Source organism: Strongylocentrotus purpuratus, unplaced genomic scaffold (genome assembly GCF_000002235.5).
Source record: "Strongylocentrotus purpuratus isolate Spur 01 unplaced genomic scaffold, Spur_5.0 spur5_scaffold_12, whole genome shotgun sequence".
In the NCBI taxonomy this organism is placed as follows: Eukaryota; Metazoa; Echinodermata; class Echinoidea; order Camarodonta; family Strongylocentrotidae; genus Strongylocentrotus; species Strongylocentrotus purpuratus.
Window position 1 is genome coordinate 3,828,260 of NW_022145597.1, and position 24,378 is coordinate 3,852,637.

Genomic DNA, 24,378 nt, shown 5'->3' on the forward strand with positions numbered 1-24,378 from the left:
AGCTAAAACTATTCGCACTCAGGAACATCATTAGTACTTTTCTCCCTCCTTCGATGCGAATAGTTTCAGCTAGATCCTCGTGTGTCATTGTATATTTGTATATTATTATACATTTAGAACCAACAAAAATATTTCCAAAATAGGATAAATATATAATGAAAGAAATGCATGGAACATGTCATATGGGCGCTTGGAACATTGACTTGAGTAGCATGTACTATCATAAATTAAAAAATACTAGCAAACGGACTTCCGTCATGGACAAAACCGGTGAATAAACATAAGATATCTGGCACTATAGGGTAGTTCGCCCCGATCCATCAAACTCTGTAGAGTTCCTGCGGCCGCCGCAAATTGTGTGGGTCATGCAAAAGTCAATTGTAAGTCAAAAGACCCTAGGGCAGCCGCATTGCAAACGCAAGTAGAGCAAATGTGACGTAGGCATAAAGGTGTCCGGAAAGAAAAATCAGCCTAACCCCTCCCAAGGTTTGTCTCCTTCGGCTCTTTCAAAGGTGGATTCTTTCATCCCGATCAACTCGCTTACAACGACCCAAGTGCGATATACCTATTCGAGGGGCTCACCGCTCCGTCGCAACAAAAATTTGCAGGTCTCCCCTCTGAGTCCGAGAGACGATTCTAACAACGAGGGGGTCGACGACGAGAACGTACCTACTAATAGGCAAGCATACCCATCATCACGATCGATCGAGTTCCATGCCACAATGATTCGCAAGCGCAGATTACGCGACTCATCCCCAATACACTCACTTCGCAACAGGATCCATTAAGTACCCTTACATCTAGCAAAAACATGATTCCACCACAAGTACTCTCAACTACATAATATTGAAATTTGGGGGAATATTTTGGCTATAGTTAATGGCAATAAGGCAGAGGCGGTGCTCCCGGAGGGGGGGGGGGGCACAGTGCCCCCACTTTTTCAAGTACCCCTAAAGTGCCCCCTTTTACATAGGAAAAGTGCCTCTATACTTTGACAAGTGCCCCTATTATGTCTTAAAAGTGCCCCTCCCCTTTCCACCTCTGACAAGGGCCCCTTTTCCAAGTTTCCATTTTCCTTTGCAATAAGTGTCCATTTTCCATTCTCATAAGTGCCTTTTTTAATCTCTAGTAAGTGCACCTTTTCGGGTACGAGAAGCGCCCCTTTTCATTTTTGATAAGCACCCCCTTCACCTCTGGTAATTGCCCTATTCAAATGTTAGAGGTGCTCCTTTTACTTTGTCAAGTGCCCCATTTCCTCTTTATAAGATGTAATTTCTCGCACTGCGACCTCACAAATCTTAAATGTTTTCCTCGCTCGCAAATGCTTTTTCAGACCATCACACCCAACTGCAAGATATGATGCTTAAGCAGTATGTTATATGATGTTTGAACATAAACAAATATGAAATCATCCCTGATAATGTACCCACATCATAAGGGTATATACCAATGTCAAAAAAATTGTATATTTTCGCTCTGAAATTTCCCGTGGTAGGTGCCATTTTTTTCACCAGAAAGTGCCCTTTTTTGTTAGTGCTCCCCCTCCCCCTCTTTGGAAGGCGCTCCGCCGCCTCTGCAATACAGTCCGATCGATAACCATCAACAAATACATTAACAATATACAGTCAATTGTAATAAAATCGATCGAAATCTGCATCTCAGAAATCTGACTTTGAAAGGTCATGCAATGACGTCACAATGTGAAGTACTGTCAAATGAGACATGAAATAGTATACTATCGTTTTACTAAATATAAGCATATTTCTATCATTTTTTAGATTTTCGCAAATTTCCTTAAGTTAAATAGTTCACTGAATGAAATTATACATTCACCGAGGTTTCTGAAGAGCTGAATAATATGTATTCAAATTTATTTATTTCGAATTCTAAAATCGACAGGGTAAGAAGAAACATCCTTGTATAAAATTATAGCCCAGTGGGATTTTGTTTTATCGACGTAGAGAAAAAGAAATTGAGTTTTCGTTTAAGAGAACTTGGAACATTATTGGATGACAATAACGATCCATGGAAAGATATTTACTATTATTGATATGATAATTTCGGTTGCGTAAATCTGATGTTAAGCTGTCATTATGAGCATTCATTATTATGTTCAGAAATGACAATGATATCTACTAAGAAATATTGTAAGCCTTGAATTATATTAAAGGTAATACTTTTAGTGAAAATTATCCAGTACAGGATAAATGTTTTCATAAGCAAATAATATGGCGTAACAACATTCTATTGTTGAATAATTTATCCAAAACAACTCTTTGATTTTTTGTTTGTCTGTTACTGTTATCGATTTGTCAGAACGCCTTGAAACAATGAAAAACAGGCATTATTTAAATTCGATTATACTAAACTGAAGAAAGCTATTTCAAAGATATGGTTTGATATTTATATGATTATTATTACGAACATAGATTTCTTCGCTTGAGACAATTGTGAAATGCGATAAGCATGACAAGTGATATTCTAAGGAACAGAGGATGAAAATGGATCTTATAATTTCATCTCGCGTAACTTCAAATTAACTAAGTACGTGTTATGAATTGGCAATTTATCGTGACGTAGTATCGAACGGGTATAACCAAGCATACAATATGCTATCGGCTTCTTTGCATTGCCAGTTGGGGATATATAGGCTGAACTTATAATAGGATAGAGGTGTAGCACTGCATACTCAACTTAGTTAAAAGGATTAGGTATCTTTGCCTCATATTCTAAACAAAATCCTGGATTTACCTCATGCTGCAATCATAATTATAAACCTTTAGGTCAATTATGAATCCCATGACTTTTACGAGCTGATCGTCAGTCTGATTATCAAGAACTTTATGATTGAAATTAGAAATGTCGAACCCGTTTGCCAAACAATGTTGAACAACAATAAAGTCTACGGGGGAAATGAGTATGTTAAAACCGGTCACTCAAAGATTTTTACTTTTTTGAATCACTTCATGATCATATTGAAGCGCAATTTTTTTTAGGGCTTCAATATTACACCATATCACAAACACTGATAACACATAGGGCAAGGAATGTTAGATTTGTGAAACTGGAAGCATTGTTAAACAATATAATAATAATAATAATAATAATAGCCTAATAGTCCACTCCAAATTTTATTAAACCGAAACGGAAATTCTTTTTGCCCAATTGATCGTGAGCCCGGCAGCCACTGAGCAGCGCCAGATCGACGTTGATCTATCCCTTATTGTTGATCATATTGAAGCGCAATTTTTTTTAGGGCTTCAATATTACACCATATCACAAACACTGATAACACGTAGGGCAAGGAATGTTAGATTTGTAAAACTGGAAGCGTTGTTAAACAATATGCCTTTAATAGGAGATGTCAAAAACGAAAACAGGAAGAAAATTGAGGGGAAAAATGCTCCATATTTCACCTAAAATGTATCTTAATGTATAAGAGGATGTCATTTAAGACACATTTCTTCAATGATTTTTTAAACAAATGTGTTTGAAGTCGAATATTAATGAAGTTATACAACATTTTGGCTTTTTTGAACAGATGACCCAAATTATGTATTCTTTAATCAATATTTGTCTTCAAACACATTACATTATTTTTTCTTATGGGTGGGGGAGGGTTCAAATATTTGCAGAGGTGTGTCTTAAATGACATCCTCTTTCACACTATGATACAATTTAATTTAATTTTTCATCAAATTTTTAGCGAGTTTGGGGCTCCCAACGCTTTAGAAGGGGTTTGATAACAATTTTGATGGTGAACCTATTACGCATAATCACGCGTGCTTTCCTGCGGGAAATGAGGGCATAACTTTCCTTCTTCTCACATTTGGGAATTTATTAAATGTTGCTCATCGTAACGAAAACTGTATGATACTGATGCCGACAATAATATTAATAATGATAAGAATAATTATGATCATATGACAATAGTAAATGATGTTGATGATGATAATAAAAAATAATGATTATAGAACATTAAAACTATTAAAAATACTGAAATAATATTGAGAATAATAATGATAATATTGATATTAAGAATAATGATAATAATTATAATAATCATAGTTATAATAATAATATTAATTTTAATAATAATAATAATAATAATAATAATAATAATAATAATAATAATAATAATAAAAATAATAACAAAATATTGAAAACATTATTAAATAGCTCATTTTTCATCAAGATGATTATAAGCTTAAATTCCCAAAATTCAGCCGTACTGGTCTCTTTTTTACTCACGCAATATGACCGTTTTCAAGCAATCCGCGGTCTCTCCGTCAAGCCTTATATCTTTGTATAAATATCAGTAAGTATGTACAAATATAGATGCCAGTCATATCCTGTTGTTAAGCATCCAATGAGAAACAGGGTGTGTATGAATATGACGGACAAAGAAAGAGGACAAAATATACAGTTCCTCAGGTAGACAAAGGAACATCCCTTTACTGCTATTATGTAAAAATGTGTAGAACAGGTGTCACATGCATATTCACCTGTTCTACATAGTGGCTGCAACAAGATATTAAACACGTCCAGATAGTACAGTACACTCTCTAAATCCACAATCATAACTGAAATTTGCATACAATTTAAAGATGTACGATGTGCATTAAAATTATCATCCCTATCAGAATCCTTGATGCTTTCTTTAAGCTGTGTTGATCCTGGAATTCTATCCGTAGAGTTTGGCATTCTTTTGTGGAATATCACAAATAGATTTCTATGAAGATCTGTGATTTGTGATGAGTGTATGGAATCGGCTTGTACATATGCTGTTTATCGTTTGTGTTCTTAAGATGTCTTGAAACCTATTCCCATGGCAATACACTGAGATTATAAATCCCCCAGCCATCCACCCGAAAAAATCGGAAGAGACGTGGTTGATTTTGTTTAATGTGATACGACATATTCCCAAGACAAATTAAATTCACTACTAATGTGCACGTTCCTGCCAGTCATGAAATAATACTTCCCATCGCAAGAAGCTGAGTAAGATTCAATTTTTATTTCCTGAAGCTCAATCTTCCAATTTGATATGTCTCGAATTTGTACAGCGATGCCACATTATTATTCTACTCTGGTTTGATAAGAACCCATTAGCACGGCGCATAATTTTTCCCGTGAACGTCATATCTACGGCCTAAACAAAGGTGTAATGGATTAAATATTCATTGCATGTGTTTGTAAATAATGAACAAGTGAGAGTCAAACTAATTGAGTTTAAGAAAATCATAGCTTTTTAGCTCCTTAGGGATATCGGATGAAAGCCAGTGACAGGGGAAATCAATGTAGTTCCAGCTCAGCAGAGATATATCTGCATTTTAGGAAATGCCATTTCATCTCTCTCTATGTTTTTTTTTATATTAGGGGTTTCCGTCATAGTAGTTTATAAAAGACAATTATTATATGTTAGCATGCATGTTAGCACGTCGCATAAAAGCGTTGGTGTATTCTAATATACAAGAACGACACTGATTAGGTGGACTAAGTCACAATGTTTCGTTTATACATTATGAAGTGGCATTTGACTCCGGAAACACAGTTATGGCGTATTGTTTCAATTCACTAAGCCAAAACTCATATTAGATTTCATTGGTGTGAGTTTTGTTAATCGGGTGTTGGCTGAGAGCCATAACAAATTGTATGCTGGTATCTACACTCGACAATGTATGTTAATGTTTGTATTATGTCATACTTTCCTTGTCTGTCACTGTCTTTGTCGTGTTTATTTGTTCTATGTGGTCTTCTGCAGCTCTATTGTGGTATACTGCACTGGTTTATTCCAAGTTGAAAGTATTTAGTATTGCGCTACCTCAAATATTCCCTCGCTTTTTTATCACTCATATCTGTTACATTTGATATGAATATTTTTCCATTTAAAGATAAAGACCAGTTATGGTCATGCGATTGCATTGTGAAAGAAACGTTGTGGAATTTATTAGAAAAGGTTGATCATCTAACATATAAGTATTGGTGTGTACTGCAATGTTCTGGAATCATCAAAATGATAAGAAATTTGGCCCAGGCTTGGTAAAGTTACAAGCACTGTACACAGAAAGATGTATATGGGACTACGCACACGTGCGCGACACATGCGTTATATCTATCAGGTCCAAATAAATATAATAATTTACCAAATAAATCAATTAGTAGGCAGTTTTTCGGCAAAATTTGTATGATCACGTATTAGTCAAAACATATTCTTTCACATGATTGGTAATAAGACCTTCCACTTCATTTTTTGAGAGGGGGACGTTTCCAAAACTGGTCTTTACCTTTAACGATGTAAATGATATTGAATTCAATTTACTTTTACATTTACATCATAATGTTTGCAGTAATTCCGTATCTGATGAGCGATACAAACACAATATTTCAAACGCCTTTAGTAACAATTCAGAAGAAATTGAATATACTTTGGATGTTAATGACAGATCATTTGTCAAGTCTTGATATTTAACTGAGAACCAATTTATTATCAATTCACAATCTGCTTCCAAGAGTGACCTGAATTTGTTTACATCTTAATTTTCGCAGTGTAAACAAAAAATTTGAGCAGCTGAGCTTATTGTTAGATAACATCTGTTGTGATTGGTCTCACAGAAACCTGGTTTACAGATGGCCCTTGCACTATAAATTCCTTGTCTAAGCATAACCTATTTTTAACAATAAAGTTAATCCAAGAGGAGGGGGGTTTGTATTGTATGTTCCAGCTCACCTAAATAAAATGAATCGAACCATGAACAGTTTTTATTGAAATTAGATTGTCCAAGAAAAAACATTAGTTGTAGGCACGATTTATCGACGACCGTCTTCTGATCATATCTTTTTAAAACTTAAAATGCAACAATTTCAAAATAAACAGTGTTCTGAGGATACTTCGTAGTGAAATTTATTATACATAGATTTCACATCGGATTTTAACAGAGGAAAAGTTTCAATTTCAATTCGACTTGGTTCTACAGAGTATACGTCGTAGTGGATAGTTTATACTTGGATGTCTTCTGGGATTCTACAAAGGTTACCTCTGAGTGGAAAGTTAAGTATGACGATGGTTTATCCATATTCACTGTGGTTCACTCTAATTTGTTTACTCAATTGTTTTTGTAGACTGTGTACTTGAGCTTGGTCTCGGTCGTGTTCAAAAAGGTGTCTGTCATTTTATTCTGTTTACGGTTTTAAAATTTATTCAAGTTAAAACGAAAGATATTGTTCACGATTAATTTGGTTAATTGGCATATTTGCTCAAGCTTCAAATCGCAAAAAAAGTATAGTTAAACAAAAATAACCAATTAGGTGATGGGTTAAGTTCATATACCTGGTGGGTTTTTTATATTATGGCACAATATGACCCCTTGATTAGTGAAGCTAGATTAAATGTTGATTGGACTGTAGAAATTAAATTTAAAATTGATGATAATAAATTTGTTATTATTAACATTTACACCCCCTTTGAAAGTATCGATAATGAAAGCAATGTTTGAGAGAATAGATTAATGCTTCAGCTGCTGATGAATTGGATACCCTTAGTGTCTTTATACACTGTTGGGCATAATGGTGGAATAATTATTTTTACCCAACTTATTGAATGATTTTGACAATTATTTATTCCTAATAGATCTAGATAATAGTATATATTATAAGATTTGATTGAATGACAATTGGGGAATGTTTGTTTTTCGTGACTGCTAAAGCATGTGTGTGCTACAATGCTAATCAACTAGGGGACCTGCGTCATTGAGTCATAAATGACAGTAATGGGGATTAATACCTCATAAAAGGGCACTAATATAGCACATCGACACGGTTTTGATCTTGGTGGCTCACAGTAACGAGGCCATTGCTTAGCCAATGAATCATGATTGTACGCAGCGGGCGCTAGGGTACGTCGACGCCCCCACAAGAACAAAAAAAGAAAAAAATGCAATAAAGTTTCAATAACTCATTGCACTTTTCCCCAGTCCCCAAAAGGAAAAGTTCCTCTGTAGGGCCATGCATTATGGTACAAGGCATGCCCACATAGAAGATTTTTTTATGTTGGGGGTCGGGGCTAAGCAATGGCCTCGTTACTGTGAGCCACCAGGATCAAAACCTTGTCGATGTGCTATATTAGTGCCCTTTTATGAGGCATTAATCCCCATTACTGTCATTTATGACTTAAGGACGTAGGTCCCCTAGTTATTTAGCATAGTAGCACACACATGCTTTAGCAGTTACGCAAAACAAACACTCCCCAATTCTCATTCAATAAATTCTGAGAATGTATACCATTATCTAGATCTATTAGGAATAAATCACTGTCAAAATCATTCAATAAATTGTGGGTAAAAATAATATTCCACCATTATTACCAACAGTGTAGTTGGCGATTGGAATGCTGAAATTTCTGATCATGTATCACTTTTTGGCAAATCATTTGAAGGCCTTTTGTGGTGACAATAATGACATTTTGTCAAGTCTTGAATTTTATTTGCTGATAGTATACGTATGTAAGCGAATTTTAGCATATTACGTTTTGGTTGGATCATTGCATTAGTACAGCAGATGCTCATGCTTTTATTGAGGATATTCAGATAAAATACCAGTTTAATACATTAGATTATATTCCAATTGGTATAGAAATTGATTCAGGACACTTGCAGGGTCATATAGACACGGGGCAAATAATATTAGAAAAAGGAAAGTTGGATTGGGCAAAGATTAATGGTAGTCTGAAAGGTGAATATCACAGTCAGACTGGGTTTTTGTTAAGTCAAGTTAATTTGGATTATGATGCATTTTTATACAGAGATTTTAATTGTACAAATATTGGTTATGTTGGGGACTTATTTATTGTGTATAACATGATTGTAGATTGTGATGACATGATATGTGCAGCATGTGATTATTAGCATAAGCTTATAGGAGTATTTTGCGTAATATTTGACTTGGCTGGAATGAACATGTCGCAGAGCTTCATTTAGAGGCTCGAGAACCCCCTTTTGCGTTGGGTGGAGCTCGTAAAATCAAACTAAGTATTTCGAGCTTATTGTACACGGTTATAAACTGCACATCTTGGAGTAGGTATAAAAAGAGCAGTATAAAGAAGCTAACTAGGCGTTGTGGCGTGCGCCTTTAATCCAGCTAAAAAGTGGAAGTTACAAACTGATTCAGCCGAGGACGCAGGTTCAAAACTGAGTCACGTCTTTCGGATGGTGACGTTTAAAGGTCGGTCCCAGACGTAAATAATCATATCTGATTGATACACGTCTGTAAAAACCCAATACACACACACACACACACACACACACACACACACACACACACACACACAGCTAACGGTAGCCTATAACGATTATATGAGGATGCACTTACGAATACCTAGGCATTATAGTGCAAGTAAAAGGTTGCAGATGCGAATATACCTACATGTTAAGTGGTTGGAAGAAATAATGTTCAAGTTTATTCAGAGATGCGACACTTAAATAAGTCTTGAATGGAATATGTAATGTACGTAAAATCAATATCTTCGAATTACCTTGGCACTTTAATGCAAGTAAAATGTTTGCAAATGTGAATATACCTGCATGTCAAGCTTTGTAAGAAATTTAATTTTCAGGTTTATTTAGAGAATTGACAATTATAACAGTTTTGAATTGAATACGTAATGTACATTTAACAACAAAATTAATAATAATAATAATAATTAAAAAACAATATATATATATATATATATATATATATATATATATATATATATATAGTCCTAGGCTATATATAAAAAGAAAACAAAAATATTACGAATACCTTTGCAATTTAAGTGCATGTAAAAGGTTTGCCGATGCGAATATACCTGCATGTCAAGCTGTTGTAAGAAATCTAATTTTCGAGTTTATTCAGAGAATCGAAATTTATAAAAGTCTTGAATTGAATACTTAATGTACATAAAAATAATATATACGAATACCTAGGCACTTTAGTGCAAGTAAAAGGTTTGCATACGTGAATATACCTGCATGTCAAGCTGTTGGAAGAAATTTAATGTTGACGTTTATTCAAACAATAATTGACGCTGATAAAAGTCTTGAATTGAATACGTAATGTACGTAAAAATAATATATACGCTCAGTGGCGGCGGGCGGTGACATGTGGGGGAAATTGTCATTTTTGCCTCTTCGCATATAGATATATGTATGTGTATATATGTTAATATAGACATATAAAGGGTATTATATGTATTACACACTGTTGCAAAATACCTCATGGGAAGGTTGCGTTTTTCAGAATATGAATTGCATTATTTTAATTGGCCATTGTATCTTACAGAGCTCAATTGGTTTCCGGTGGGGCCCCGATGATAACCGGCATTCCGTCCTGTCGTTTGTTTATAACCTGTACCCGCCTGTAACTTAGGCATCTGTTAGCCTGTCAAATGCAGGGACCTGTTGGCCTTCTTGTATGCAGAAGGGTGTATACGTATATCCTGTACTCACAGTTCCAGATCAGAAGGTAATACTGTTCGCCTGTTTAGGGCAGGGAACAGTGTCGCCTTTTTAGGGGCTGTGGGGGTTGCACACAGGTCTCGTCTGTTGTTGGCCTCAATGCAGAGAGTACTTTTGATTGGACATGGTAGCTCAATGCTCCAGTGTTTTCAGGTGCAGATACTTGTATAAATTGATCAAAAGATTCGAAAGTAATACCCGGGTCCTTCCCTGGGGCGTATTGGAGCAGTGTAACATTTAAAGTAAAAGTATTCTATATTCGGCTAGGAAAGTTCGTGTCGTAGTTGTTGCTATTGTCATGATGTTGATATTCAGGGTAGCAAGATTCCATCCTCTATTAAATCTCCAGTACCCGCAAAAACGCATTCCGTTTAATTTTGTTACTGTGAATGTAACAAAGATATGGTGATATGCATGTTTACAATGATATTGTATGTTTCATGCTTCTTATGTTTGATTGAAATAATGTTGTATTCGCGTTTATTTTATTATTTTCTATACCATTACTTTGTATACGTGGGTAGAATATATGTATAGAATCATTGAGTTATATAATTGAACCTTCTGCCCCCCCCCCCACCTCCTCTTTTTTTCTCCCAACTATACTCCTCACTTTCCCATTGGCACAATTTATCCTTCATCAAGTTCATTCAAATTCTATGAAACCCATTCTTTCCTTTTAATTATCTGTTTTCTTATAACTATTATTATTTCACAAGCCTGTGTTTAAGCGAGTCATCTCTGTTTAACCAGCATTCCCACGCACTTTAGATACAACATGAAAGGCTCTTTGTTTAACTTATTTAAGGCACATTGTAGACGTACATCTTTCTCTTTTTTCTGTCTTTCAGAAATCTTAACATCAGCAGAATTGATGTGTCTCCTACTTGAATTATTGCCTATTAAGCCAAGTCCACGTTGTTTTATATTTCAGAAATCTTAACACCATCGGACGAAATAAAGAGGCAAAAGATCCTTGACAAGTTAAAAAAAGACACCTTTCATCCTAATAAACTTTCTTATTAGTTATCCTCTTTGGCTTTAGCTTTTTTGATTGGTTTTTCTGTAGCTCAGTCGGTAGAGCAGTGGTCTAGTAATCCGGTGACCCGGGTTCGAAACCAAGGCGATGACCTAGTGCCCTCTGGTAAGGCATTAATCCTCATTACCAGGTCCTTCAGAGAGGACCTAAAGCCGTGGGCCGTCTGGTTGCTTACTAACAAGCATTTATGCTTTCTTAGTAGTCAGGTAAAATAACCACTACCACAATATACAATTTTTTTTTTAATGGACTTGCCCTTTAGTTGTACAGATTAGTCAAACTGTACAGACTACTTTCCCCATTACACCTTAACACGATGAAAAAAAGAGGAAAACCCGAGGAAACCAAAGCCTTAAAATCAATTATATACCTCACTTAAAAAATCCAGCCATCTGATTGGTCGAAATTGCATTCATAAACTTTAACTATTCCTGTAAAATTCCCGGTAAAATTCCAAACCCATGTAATAGTTCAAAAAATAGTTCTAAAATCCCAGTTACCATGGTTACCGGGAAAATAGTTCTAAAAATAGTTCTAAAATCCCAGTAACCATTGTTACCCATAGGTTTACATGTTAAAAATGGTTTGAGCGATCGAGGATACCGTACTTGGGCGGAGAATTGGTCGGTATTTTCATACAAGACAAGACAATTCCAAACAAGACAAAAATGGCTAAAGAAACTCTCCCAAGATTTCAACTTATCAAATGCTAGACTCGCTGACAGCAAGAACAACAAAAAGGGTACGTGAAATTATCCATAAACATGTTCGTTTAGTTGCTGAAAAAGCATAGACGGAGACGAAAATAGGTCTGATCGCGCACCCGATGTTGTGTGTTAAAATTCTTCCCATAGAGATTGCACGCAATGCAGTCTCCATGCAGTCTACGTGCATTGCGCGACCATGCAAAAAAAGTCAAGTTCTTTTTTTCAATTCAAGATTCAAACCTTTATCTGTTGTGATCCTGAAGGTGATACTCAATAAGTGAGGTGTCATATGAAAGCACAGGTTCTTCTCCATATTACCCACAGGGCCGGCCCAACCCCAAAATTGTAAAATATCTTGCTTAGACTAGTAGAATCTCGATCTAGTCTACTCTCAAAGATACACTCATAAAAAAACAACCGTGCATATAAACTAGAGAAAGGCCAAGGTGGTGTCATTAGTTCTCTCTTTTGTTTTCGGCATATAAAAGTATTAATGACTGCTTTAATATTCGAGAAATAGTTGTTTTTATACGCTCAAGGGAGGTTACAATTGGGCTATTGCCCTCGGCACGCCTCGGGCAATAGCACAATTCTAACCTTCCCTTGAGCGTATAAAAACAACTATTTCTCTCAAAGCAGTCATTAATACTATACTATTAATCGATAGGACGGCTTAATAATTCTGGTCCTCATTTGAATACAACTACGTAAGCGTGTAATTGTGTTTAAATAGCCCTGTAAAACTATAAAATGCTCACTTCACTTGAAGGGAGTCAATCGAAAGCGCTTGTGAAATTTGACCTATGCCCCTTGTGTGTTCCATCTAGCGTTGTGAATTGACATTTTATGTTTACTTCGTGGTTATTATAACGTATAACTATCGTTTCTTTGGGTAAATAGTTCTTTATTTAAAAGAAACCCATCATAAATAATGGTACTAATGCTTTCGTCTACTTGTATGGTGAGGGGAAAATACAATCTGAAATCACAAATTGATACAACAGACATGAGATTAAAAGGTAAAATGCAGAAGTGTTTTAATTCACGTCGAAGAACTACCATCAAGAAGTTCTTCCCTTCTCGAAACGAATTGAAAATACAAACATTGTTGGAATGCTCAGAGAAATTAATACATTGAATGACAATGAACCACTCTTTAAAATACATTTTGTAGATTTCACTGATGATTATTAATTTCTTTAATGTGTTTGCTTAGTTACCACTCAAAGGTTTCGCTATCCAACTGACGTGATGTTCTTCATTTTCTTAAAGTGTGATAAATATCATGAAAGCCTCCCTTTTAGTTCCCATTAATCAATATCGAAATTAATGAATACAATATTCAAACATTGTTAAAACCTGTCACAGGAGAGAACAAATAGCTGAAAAGTTTATGCCCCTTGTAACGAAATCATTCACATGGGGAATAGGTGCAAAGTGTATGCCCCTCAAAAGGAAATCATTTACGGGGGGGGGTAGCTGGAATGTTTATGCCCTTAATAACGAAATCATTCACAGTGGGGGGGGGGGGGGGGCTAGCTGGAAAGGTTATGCTCCTTACAAAGAAATCATTCACATCTATGTAAAATGTGGACTATGCACTAATAGGTTGTAATGTTAACAAAAATCGTTTTCTTTGCGTAACAGGAGTATTTTACTAGTCAAAGATATATAAATCATACACAGAATGAATTGTAATACAAATAAACATGACGCATCTCATTAATGACAGCGTTTTATTTTAGAATCAGATATTTTGAAGCCTTAAGCATAATGTTTATAAGCGTAAATTTCATATCGTATTGTCATTTACACCAATAAGACAGACATTTGTTTTAAATCTGTACTTTTGACAAATCAAAACACTATGACAAATTAAGTAAATCTCCACAAGCTTTAACAGATGCATAATAAACAGGATGCAATATAGTTGGTAATTATACACAGTAAATTTACATCCGCTATTAACGTCATTTTACATTTCGCAGTATTCGTTGCAATTAAACATTATATACATCAGATGAAGATCGATTTCAAGACAAGACAACAAATTATGCCAAGAGGCTTACAAAGCTTATTAGAAGAATATTATGCCATACTTGAGATTTATTTTCATAACACAGTGGGTAAACAAAGGGACAATGCTAATTTATTAATGGATTAGATTCACCCCACCCCTGATAAGTATGTGAAAATGATCGCGGATACTATCAAGAATAAATATTGAAGAAGTGAATATTGACAAGGCTGGAAAACAGTATTTAAGGTGAAGGAATAATGGTGGAAAAGTGGACAGATTGACAGATCATTTGATGGATGAAAACACTGCCGATTGATAGGATAAATGGAATGTGAGAAGGAATTATCATAGACAGAGTAAACTTGTTGATAGTCAAAGATGATGAATTAGCATTACCATGACTACCAAGATGTTGGTAATCTTAAGAAGACCCAATAATAATGATTTTGTAAAAGCATTGGGATTGAATCCTTTTCGGGCTGTCCATTAGGCATGTTGTTGTCTTAACTGGCGTGATCATGCTGCTGCTTGGGGATCCATGTGCCATACCAAATTTGCCTATTCACCGTTAACATCCCCAAAGCGTCACGATCTGAACAGCACTCTCATTCCGTACTTTAGCTTTGCCAAGGTATTACAAGAAAACAAATACACTAACGAATATTTGAAGTTCACAGATGTTCAAATAACATTACTTCATCAACCATCGAGATAAATATATTTTTGTAAGATAAACACATTTTCATGAAATACAAAAAAAATAAACACATGGGCCCTTTAAAATCCTCTAAAGATCAATATAAGATACTAAATGTGCCTTTTAAATATGAAATATCTCTTTTGTTGTGGCTTTCATTAGCTTGTTCCAATTTCCATAATTATACGATCATTTCCTTTTTGTTTAAGAGCTGTTGTTAGTGATTTTACATCAAGGTAAGAATTTCAGCGATGGACAGTGTTACATTGACAGCTATAAAGCAGGGTGATTTCATGTTGGTGTGGACAGCCTTCTAACGAACCATCATATACGAAGATGCATAATACAAGCCAAAACATACGTACTTCGACACCCTCTTCTTGAAACACCTTGGCTTTTAATGGAATTGACTAAGAATATCGATGTAAAACACCTCAAAGTGTCTCAGTATCAATTTTGCTAATGGATCGTATAGGGTAATTGGATTTGATCACGCTTGATAGAGCGTTATGATCGCTTGATGAAGCTTGGTGCGATATTTTATTAAACTCAGTGTTACTCCATCTCCACATCAGAAATTGAAAGAACTGGTTCTTTCAATTTTTTCTGCCTTCGGAACGCTCTTTCGGGACTGTTAACACGACCAGATAATCACTTCTAGCTTGGATGGATGTCGCCACTACAGTCAGGCACTCACGGATTTTGAACGTGGGTGAAAAGTAAATTCGGGTTTTGTCATCAGATGATTGCGAACTGCCCTTACATCGGGCTATTCTTTCAAAAGGTTTTGGGAGTGGGAAAATATGTTTGAAGGGAAAAAACGGGTGTACAGAGGCGTGCAACTTAATTACCGTAACACATTCAGAAACATGTCGTGTCTTCTTATAGACTATATCGTATTTTGAAAGAGGTAATGAAGATTGGCAGTCACATTCCAAACATTGATAATTCGATAAAAATAATTTGATGATCTAAGGAACGCAAAAAGTGACAGAACTCCTCGTTCAAGAAAACCACACGATGTACCCGCATGAAACTATAAAAGGATATCACGATTGTATAATGTAGGGAGAACTTCAACATCAGAATTATATATCATGGAATTTATACCAAAAGAAACAAGATAAAAGCTCGTTCCGGTAGACCTATCATCACGTTACATATTCTTCTGCATCTAATGAAATCCTTGACCGTCATTCTAATATTACCACGTTCAAATTATATATTCTAGTAGCAATTCATCAATATCATATTGATCTTTTTCGTAGAATAATGCAAACAAAAAAGACAAAGTAAAATGCAATGAAATAATCTATAATCAGAACATCCATCATTTCCCTTGTTTAAAACTACAAAGATATAATCCAATATCGATATCTGTCCTTACAAAAACCCAAATAATGAAAGAAGAGAATGAGAACATTTTTACAAACAAAAACGATTGCATGGACTTTCTAATAATTCAGAACAAAAAACTCAAGTTGACCTGTTGCCTGTATCTTCTAACTTATTGTTTATGTGATTGATGATTAATTGAACTGTCCAAGTTCCCAATCGGGGTTATATGTATCCTGTGCTTGCCATTGGTCCCATTTTTGGACGGGGGCTCGCTTGCCAAAAAGTAGGCCTGGGTGTAATCGCATTCTCTTGGTATTCCTTGCCCGCTCACTGCTCTCAGAGTCTCGCCTCTTGCCAAAGTGGATGCCGGAGTGTGAGTGAATGCTGCCCATGTTCTTTTTTCCCTGAAATCAAAACAGAGAGAAAATTCAAATATTGATTAATGATAAGGTTACAAATTATGTTGAACTATAAATTCAGCATTAGGCCTAGGTGGAAGTGACATCGAATAATGGTGAATGCACTTGGCTCTCAATCGTACCATGGGGGTTTCGAATCACAGCCCGGTAGATTATTCCACCTGTCGCTCTCAACCCAGTTAAGGGGAAGAATGGCCAAATGGTATGCATGTACATTACTTTGATAAATAATAATTTTTGAAGGTTTTGAGAGTAATTTTTTTGATTCAGAATTTGTTTCAACCTGGGACATTACGTTGTTTATACTAAATGCCAGACTAGAATAATGTATCAAATCAATATTTTTCAAATTGTCGACACATCTGTGTCTTATTCAAGAGCAAATACATAAGTATAAAATATTCTTTAAAATCTTTCTTGAAGTGTTCTTTTATTTATTGTGAATTTTTTTAAAGTACACACAAAGACAAATAACTGGGCCCGTATTCATTTAAAAAAAAAAATTTGGATCAGAGAACAGTCTCAGCAACAACAAAAAATGCGTATGCTATAAATATCATATCGTGGGCTAATAATTTTGCCCTAAGAGTAGTTTATCTTCTTAGATTATATCTAAGAAAAGGTGTGAAATAGATTGTCGTTAAAAAAACACAATATAGATATCTAAGATAAGTAAGAAAACTGTCCTTTAAAACAAAATTACTACTGGGGACGTTTAAAAAGCGCTTGTCTCTCTTGCCAGTGATGTGCGCGCAGCGTCATCAGCATCGATCAGACGGAATGAAAAACAAAACCCATACAGCGTTCAGCGTTGCAGCGCGCAAGAGCGCCTGCATGCGCTGCATGTACAAGCTAGCTGGCTTTACTGCGTTTATGCACGGCGTGTGCGTGCTTGTGGAATTTTGTTGTTTGATTGTTTGCTAAAGATAACTAAAACCGCCATGATGCCATACGCTATAGCACTGCTTGTAAAATTTAAATGACTGTTGCAAAGAAATAATCTCTAGGTACTTTAAATTAAATTATTGATACAGGGAATGATGTGTCATCGGCATTATTTTAGGTTTTAATTTTGTTTGTATTGAGTCTGATAACCGTCAACTCTAGGAGCTAAGAATTGTGTCCCATCTGTCGTTTAAGCTAAGACAAAGTCCCTACCCAGTTTAGAATACGGCTAGGGATTTTTTTTTTTTTTAAACTAGACGAATTCTAAGAAAAATGTCTTTAAAATTCATTGATTTTGAGCCTAGTCATTTGACTATTTGTCTATCACATACTTTCCATACCAGGCAAAACTCAGATAATCAGTATTTTTTTATTAAAAGAAAATGAATGTATATTTGCCGTTTTGTTATATTTATACCTACATGATTAATTCCTTTCCTATATTAAGTACATCTTATTTAGTTAGAAAAAAATCTTATAGAAAACCCATAAGAGCAGACAGTTATATTCTACAGCATTGCCTAATTTTCCCCTAAAATGCCGCCTTCTTTCTTCATTCAGCAACCGCTACTTAATAGTCTGTCACAACGGTTAACTCCCCCTCATTAATCCTTGTCTCAGAATTTCCAGCCACTTTGCAAAGTTGACTCAGTCAATGGTCCGAAACCCAAGGGGTTCGGTCATTGGGGATTCGGAAGCAAATTTGTGCTGCTTTCCTTGGCGGGGAAAAGCAGACAGAAACGTCCTTGTTTTCAGGAAGAGAGAAACTAATGCTATTTATTCTCAATATTAAAAGTCATTATTTGTCATGGCGGAGGAGGGTCATTCCTTCTGTTTTCTCGACACGTGCAGTAAAATTTCTGTTTGACTATGAAATTCAAATAGCATGCAGGTTGCCTATACCGCTCTAATTTGGTCTTCAAGTTCCCTTTACCCTCTGATGTTTCCCTTCCCTATCTGTGACGATCACTTGAAGCAGAAGCAGTCTATTATGACACATTGCTGAATCGATAAATTGGCAGTGTTTGTAAACTGCCAGGGGCCGTTGACTGAAGAAGGAATCTGATGCAAGAACCAGCAATACCTGACGGTACTCTCTTCTTCTTTCTGTTCGTCGGTAATAATGAATGCATTGAAGCATTTTGAGAACAAGAGTGAAGTTGACGTTCTTTAAAGAATATGCAAATCTGGTTAGAGTCAATGCCCATTTTGTATTTGTACTTCTCTAACGTTATCAACTTCAGCAATTTCTTTTCCTTCTAAAATTCGGCGAATTGTAACCGAATTCCATGCAATACTTATTTTCCACTACCATATGGCAATCATTTTTCCTCAACCCAATTAAAATTCAAAGCTATATCCTCTTTTTATGACGTAGATTTGCAGTGTTATCCTCTTTGCTTTGATATGATATGCACACCCTACACCACTTTTCCTCAAATTATAAGCTGATGTGGGAATGAGCGATAATTTTCAATGATGAATTTTCCCACAACTCCCGGGTGGACATTGTGGTTATGAAGTCCATCCACTTCAAGTGCATTATGTCTATTGTAATGTATACTCCTTACACCGATATAATTGTCAGATCGGAGATAGTAGTAGGAATAATTTAGAATCCAAAATGAAGACATTTCCGATTTTCTGCTGAGAGACGTTAAATAGTCAACGTCAGTAATGCCTTAGATGTGGATCAGGAATGACCTTTTAAAGATAAGTCATATGCAGGTCAAAGGTACAACATCAACTCTACAGAAGAAAACAGGAAAAAGCTTCAGTGCATTCCAAGTTGCGAATGTGAATGACGCTGACAGACACTGATAAAACTAAATGGCATTCCGGGACAGTAGGCAGAATCCAAAAAGATAATAATTACTGGGAAAATGCCTGTACCGGGATCAATAACTATATTCATAATAAGTGATAAGGTCCTGCAGTGTGTATAACCTTAACATGTTGTATGTACTCATTGGTGTACGTTGAGCACACTTTTTTCAAATAATGCAGAGAGCGGGAATATCGGCATACTACTGCTTGAAAGCAAAGTTTATGATCGAGGAAATTGTTTCTTTTTTGCTGTCATTTTATTGCTGTAAAGTGAGAGCTCAGGAATACCACCACCCCCTTCAAAAAAAAAAGGAAAATAAAAGAAAATGAGACAGAGATAATTATAAACACAAACACATTTAAGTGTATTTAAGTTTCGGAGACGTTCAAAGAATGATTTACGTATACCACACTTTGATATAGTGACAATGTAATTAAAAGATATAATCATGACAACATACACACGTCCACTTTGCAGCCTAAGTAGCATGGTGGCAGCATGCCGGATATAAAGTGGTTACCTGAATATTGATCATTTCTACAATCACCGGAGATGGTGGAGCTACGGCCTCCCATCACTACCCCCAGGCTTTAACCGGCCTGACTTAATAGGATTTTTGTATATTTTATTTCAATTTCTACTTTCAACGACTTTTGGAAATAAGAAAGAACTTTTTGTCGGATCACAAAAGCCATTAAAATGTGATGGCAACATATTATAAGGAGAATAAAGGACTGAAACCTTAGTCACACCGACATACCGACAGCAGGCCGACACCAAACCAAACAAAAATATTCCATTACCTGTGTGCTTACAATAATCGGTCGGTTTGGATTCGGTCTTTTTTGCGATGTGATGGAAGTGGAGATGAGGTTGTTCCTTGTCGGGTATTATCAAATGTTTTTGTATTTTTTGCTTTCGTGAAACTCCGGCATTTTCCTCATCGGATGGAGATTGCTCCCTCTCCATATTTAAGGTCAACATAATATTCAGTGACCTTTAAAATGACCCCTTTGAAAGCTTTCTTTAGAGATTTCTCCCTACAACTGAGCTTAAAATAATGGTTACAAGGCAGGCCGTGTTGATAGGTATTATATTACGAAATGTTTCAATGCCTCTGTTCTTCTCCTTTCTAAGTGAAAATATACAATCATCGTAATTGAAATTCAAAACCATCATGAAAATGATATTCAAAAGTTGATATCTTTGTCTAAATACAATATGTGAGAGGTATGGTATTTGTATTTTTATTTCTATCAACACAATCGTGGAATAAGGCCAAGGCTGTCCAACTATCAAAGACGCCTGTTCTTTTTTAATTTTTGCTCCTCTTGTTGAGGTATTTGTCCGAAATGTCAGAGACTCGCTTCGATTTTGCTTTTTATTTTAGCTATTATTCACCGTCATGGAAACATTGAATGTTCATAATGCTTAAATTTGAAGGTGTCTTGGTCTAGTGGATATGTGACCGAACTGTGGATCACACGTTTTGTGGTTCGAGTCACACCGCGGCACTAATGTCCTTTGGCAAGATTAATTTATATTTGCCACTCTTCACCTAGGTGTTAAAATGTACCCGGTAGGAGATCAAAGCTGTTGGATTGGCATGTGTGCGCTTGTAAGCACCTGGTCTGGATACTCCCCAGGGAGCGGAGCATGTGCAGCATTATCATGTGTTGATTATTAATTGAATCCAGATGACCAGGATTATAATAATTACAATGAAAAGCGATTATAAACGTAGTATTTAGCGCTTTATAAATGTGATTATTAGTATTGTTTTTGATGAGGCGTTATACTTTCTAATACTCTGTTGTCATATTATCAAGTTTCCGTTGTTAAGATTATCAGGCACAATTTTTTTGGGAGAAATATTCATGAACCCGTTTTAAGAGATGAAATGTAAAATCACAATTTGATGTTACACTTTAATGATTGTGTGCATTATTGCATGAATGATGAACCCCAAAACTTGAGCATTTTACATGTTGTGTTTCTTTGGACAAATTAAAACAAATCAGCGACTGTATTTCATATCGTGATGCTAAAGTTTGAATTTCATACTGATCTGTCGACATAAAAACGAATGAAAGATTTTAGATTCCATTTCAATTTCTGTAAATTCCCTTTTTGCCATGGAGCGCCATTTTAGGATAAAGATCTGTATCGTTCTCGAGCGGAGGGGCACTGAAGTTCAAAAGGTTCACATGCCTTGGGGTGCCGTAGCAATGAACATTAAATTACGAGTATTTGAAGGACTCAGGTTTCCATAACGTCTTAGTCCTCATCTTGCCTCCCTCAACTGTAAACGATCTCCAGCATTTTGACAACTGAAGAGTGGGTTTTGCGTGAGTGTTTTTGTGGGGTCGTGTGTTATAGGGTATATCTCAACGAGCCCCTGGGCGGAATAGAAATAGGTGCTAGGCATAGCCTGTTTTTTGCACACTCAGATAGATATTGGACCTATTCAAGATTGCAGAGTAGAAAGGGCTATGGGAGTGAAGAATCTAAAACTGCTAAGGTGTTATTTTGTGTGTCTCGGGAATGGCTCTGGAGCGGTATCGTATTAAGAGAGAAATTGGAAGAATTGGGTCGCCTGCTTGGGATTTTAAAGCCACGTAGTTTGGATGTCTCATGTCTGCCCACAAAAGAAAAAGAAACCTTTGAAAGGATGGGTTGCTTCTTAAGTCGTGTTTCCTGGGATGATTAAATCCAAATGCAACAGACACCAACATGTAACCTATTTCTCTACGTGGCCGATTCCTTCCGGCACGCCTTTTAAACTCGCAATGTAAAAAAGTGTATTTCATTTAAGACAATTTATATCCTATTATCTAAATCACTCTATTTTGATACTTGAAATCTCTCGTGATGTTTATTCACTGAACCTCTCACCGCTGCCACGGCCTGCATGTTAATATCTTCTAGATGGCCCCTTCATAAAACTGTCTAAAAGGCAAGTTAACCAAAATACGGATGTTCTTCTTAAGAGATGGAACAAACTTTGGCGTCCCTTTATGAGGTTAGACTTCACCGAGTTACCAATTTAGATTTCCGGTTGATTTCCAGATAGTCAATAGTTGGTGATAAAACCCAAGAGAAGAGTATATAATCTGATCTTCTCTAATATGCTTAATGAAATCAATAATCCTTCTTCAACCTCTGCGTTTTCCTTTTTGACAATATAAAAAGACAAACAATCTTCACATCTCCCGTAGGTCTAGAAATGGAATACTCTGGTTTGAAGAGCTCTGAGCAGTGTTATGGATATTTCCTTTGATTAATGCTTTCTTAATTTCCCGTGTGGCATCCGCGTAGGGCTCTTTCACACAGCCCGTACGGACACACCAGAATGCGGTGCGCAACATCCCACTTGATAAACCCTTCAGGCGCCAATCGCGCGCACCACGCAGTCGTCGGCACTCATCCACCATGTCCAAAGGTTTAGGGCCACAATTTGTAAGTGGTTGCAGAAATGAGAACTGTGCAGAATAATTTCACTGTGTGTCTTCTCAAGTGCGGTATATCGGGGACCCACAGAAGATATAGCATCCGAAATAGAAGAAGTCCCTATCGCACCAGGGCAATATGAGCTGCGTTTTGTTTTAGTCATTTCCCTCTTAGGTTTCTTCTCTAAAAAAAAAAAGGATATCCAGTAGTGGATGGGGTTTATTTGATGCATTTTTATAGCTATGTGGGATTTATTTCTTCTCAATCGAGACAATTCCCCATGTTAGATTATATGGCTTTGTTTATTTGGTTATTGTTTGTCGCTTTGGCTTGTCGTGTTTGAAACGGCATAGCCCGGTGGCCTAAAATGAGAGCAGACATTTTATTTAATCGACCAACAACACTTTGTGAATGGATTCCCTAGGCTACGCGAGAGACTCTAACGGAATGATCATTTTATAAACCAGGCTATTACCGCTATTGGCGGAACAGTCGGAGAGACCTGAAGAAGCCAATCTAACTTAAATCAGAGTCACCGTCATCTCGAAGCATTCCGGAAGTAGCAATCGTAGAGAAAACATTAGATTGTTCTTTCGTGGATACGAAAACGGACATAATTACATCCATTATGTTTTACCCTGTCTACGATTCTTTTGAGTTAAAAACGAATAATAATAGAGATTTATCAGGCAGAACTCTCCTCAATTATTCCCGTGTGTTATATCCGTGTTTTATCCTTTTAAAACATATCTCAAAGTTTTAATCAAACATCATAATCGGGGTCATGATGATAAAAATAATAAATATGATCATAATGATGACGAGGAGGAGAAGAAGGGGAGGAAGAGGAAGAGTAGGCTTAGTCGAAGGAAACGTTATGAATATCCTCTGGGCCAATTAATGATCATTCCTCTTGCAATCGAGAAATGTATAGCTTTTCTATTTAAAAAAAAACAATCAACGACATGATTTCAAATCGACCTCAGTCAATTTCAGTATCCATCACAATCGAGATATTTATAGCACTTCTTATTTTAAAAACAATCAACGTTATGTTCGCAAATCGGCCTCAATTTCAGTAGCCATAAACTATTAGGTAATCATAAAGTACTACCATAGGGTATTAAAACCGCCCGAACGTTGATCTCCAGAAAAAATTTGCGGTTGCGTTCGATATGTAAATCTCTTTTAGCAAAAGTTACAAAATAATAATTCAGGACAAAAAAACCCGCATGCCATGAGTTAGAGTTTAATATACTGGATACATAAGCACGCTAAATTGTAATTTGTTGATCAATAGTAGTCTCGTTTTGATGAACAATGAAGGCTTTGAATCATGTATTCTGTACATGGTATATGAGAAGCGACGTGTTCTATTCTAGTGACTATAATGGAGATAGTCGATCCAGGTATTACTTTAAAAATTAATGCTACACGGTTGA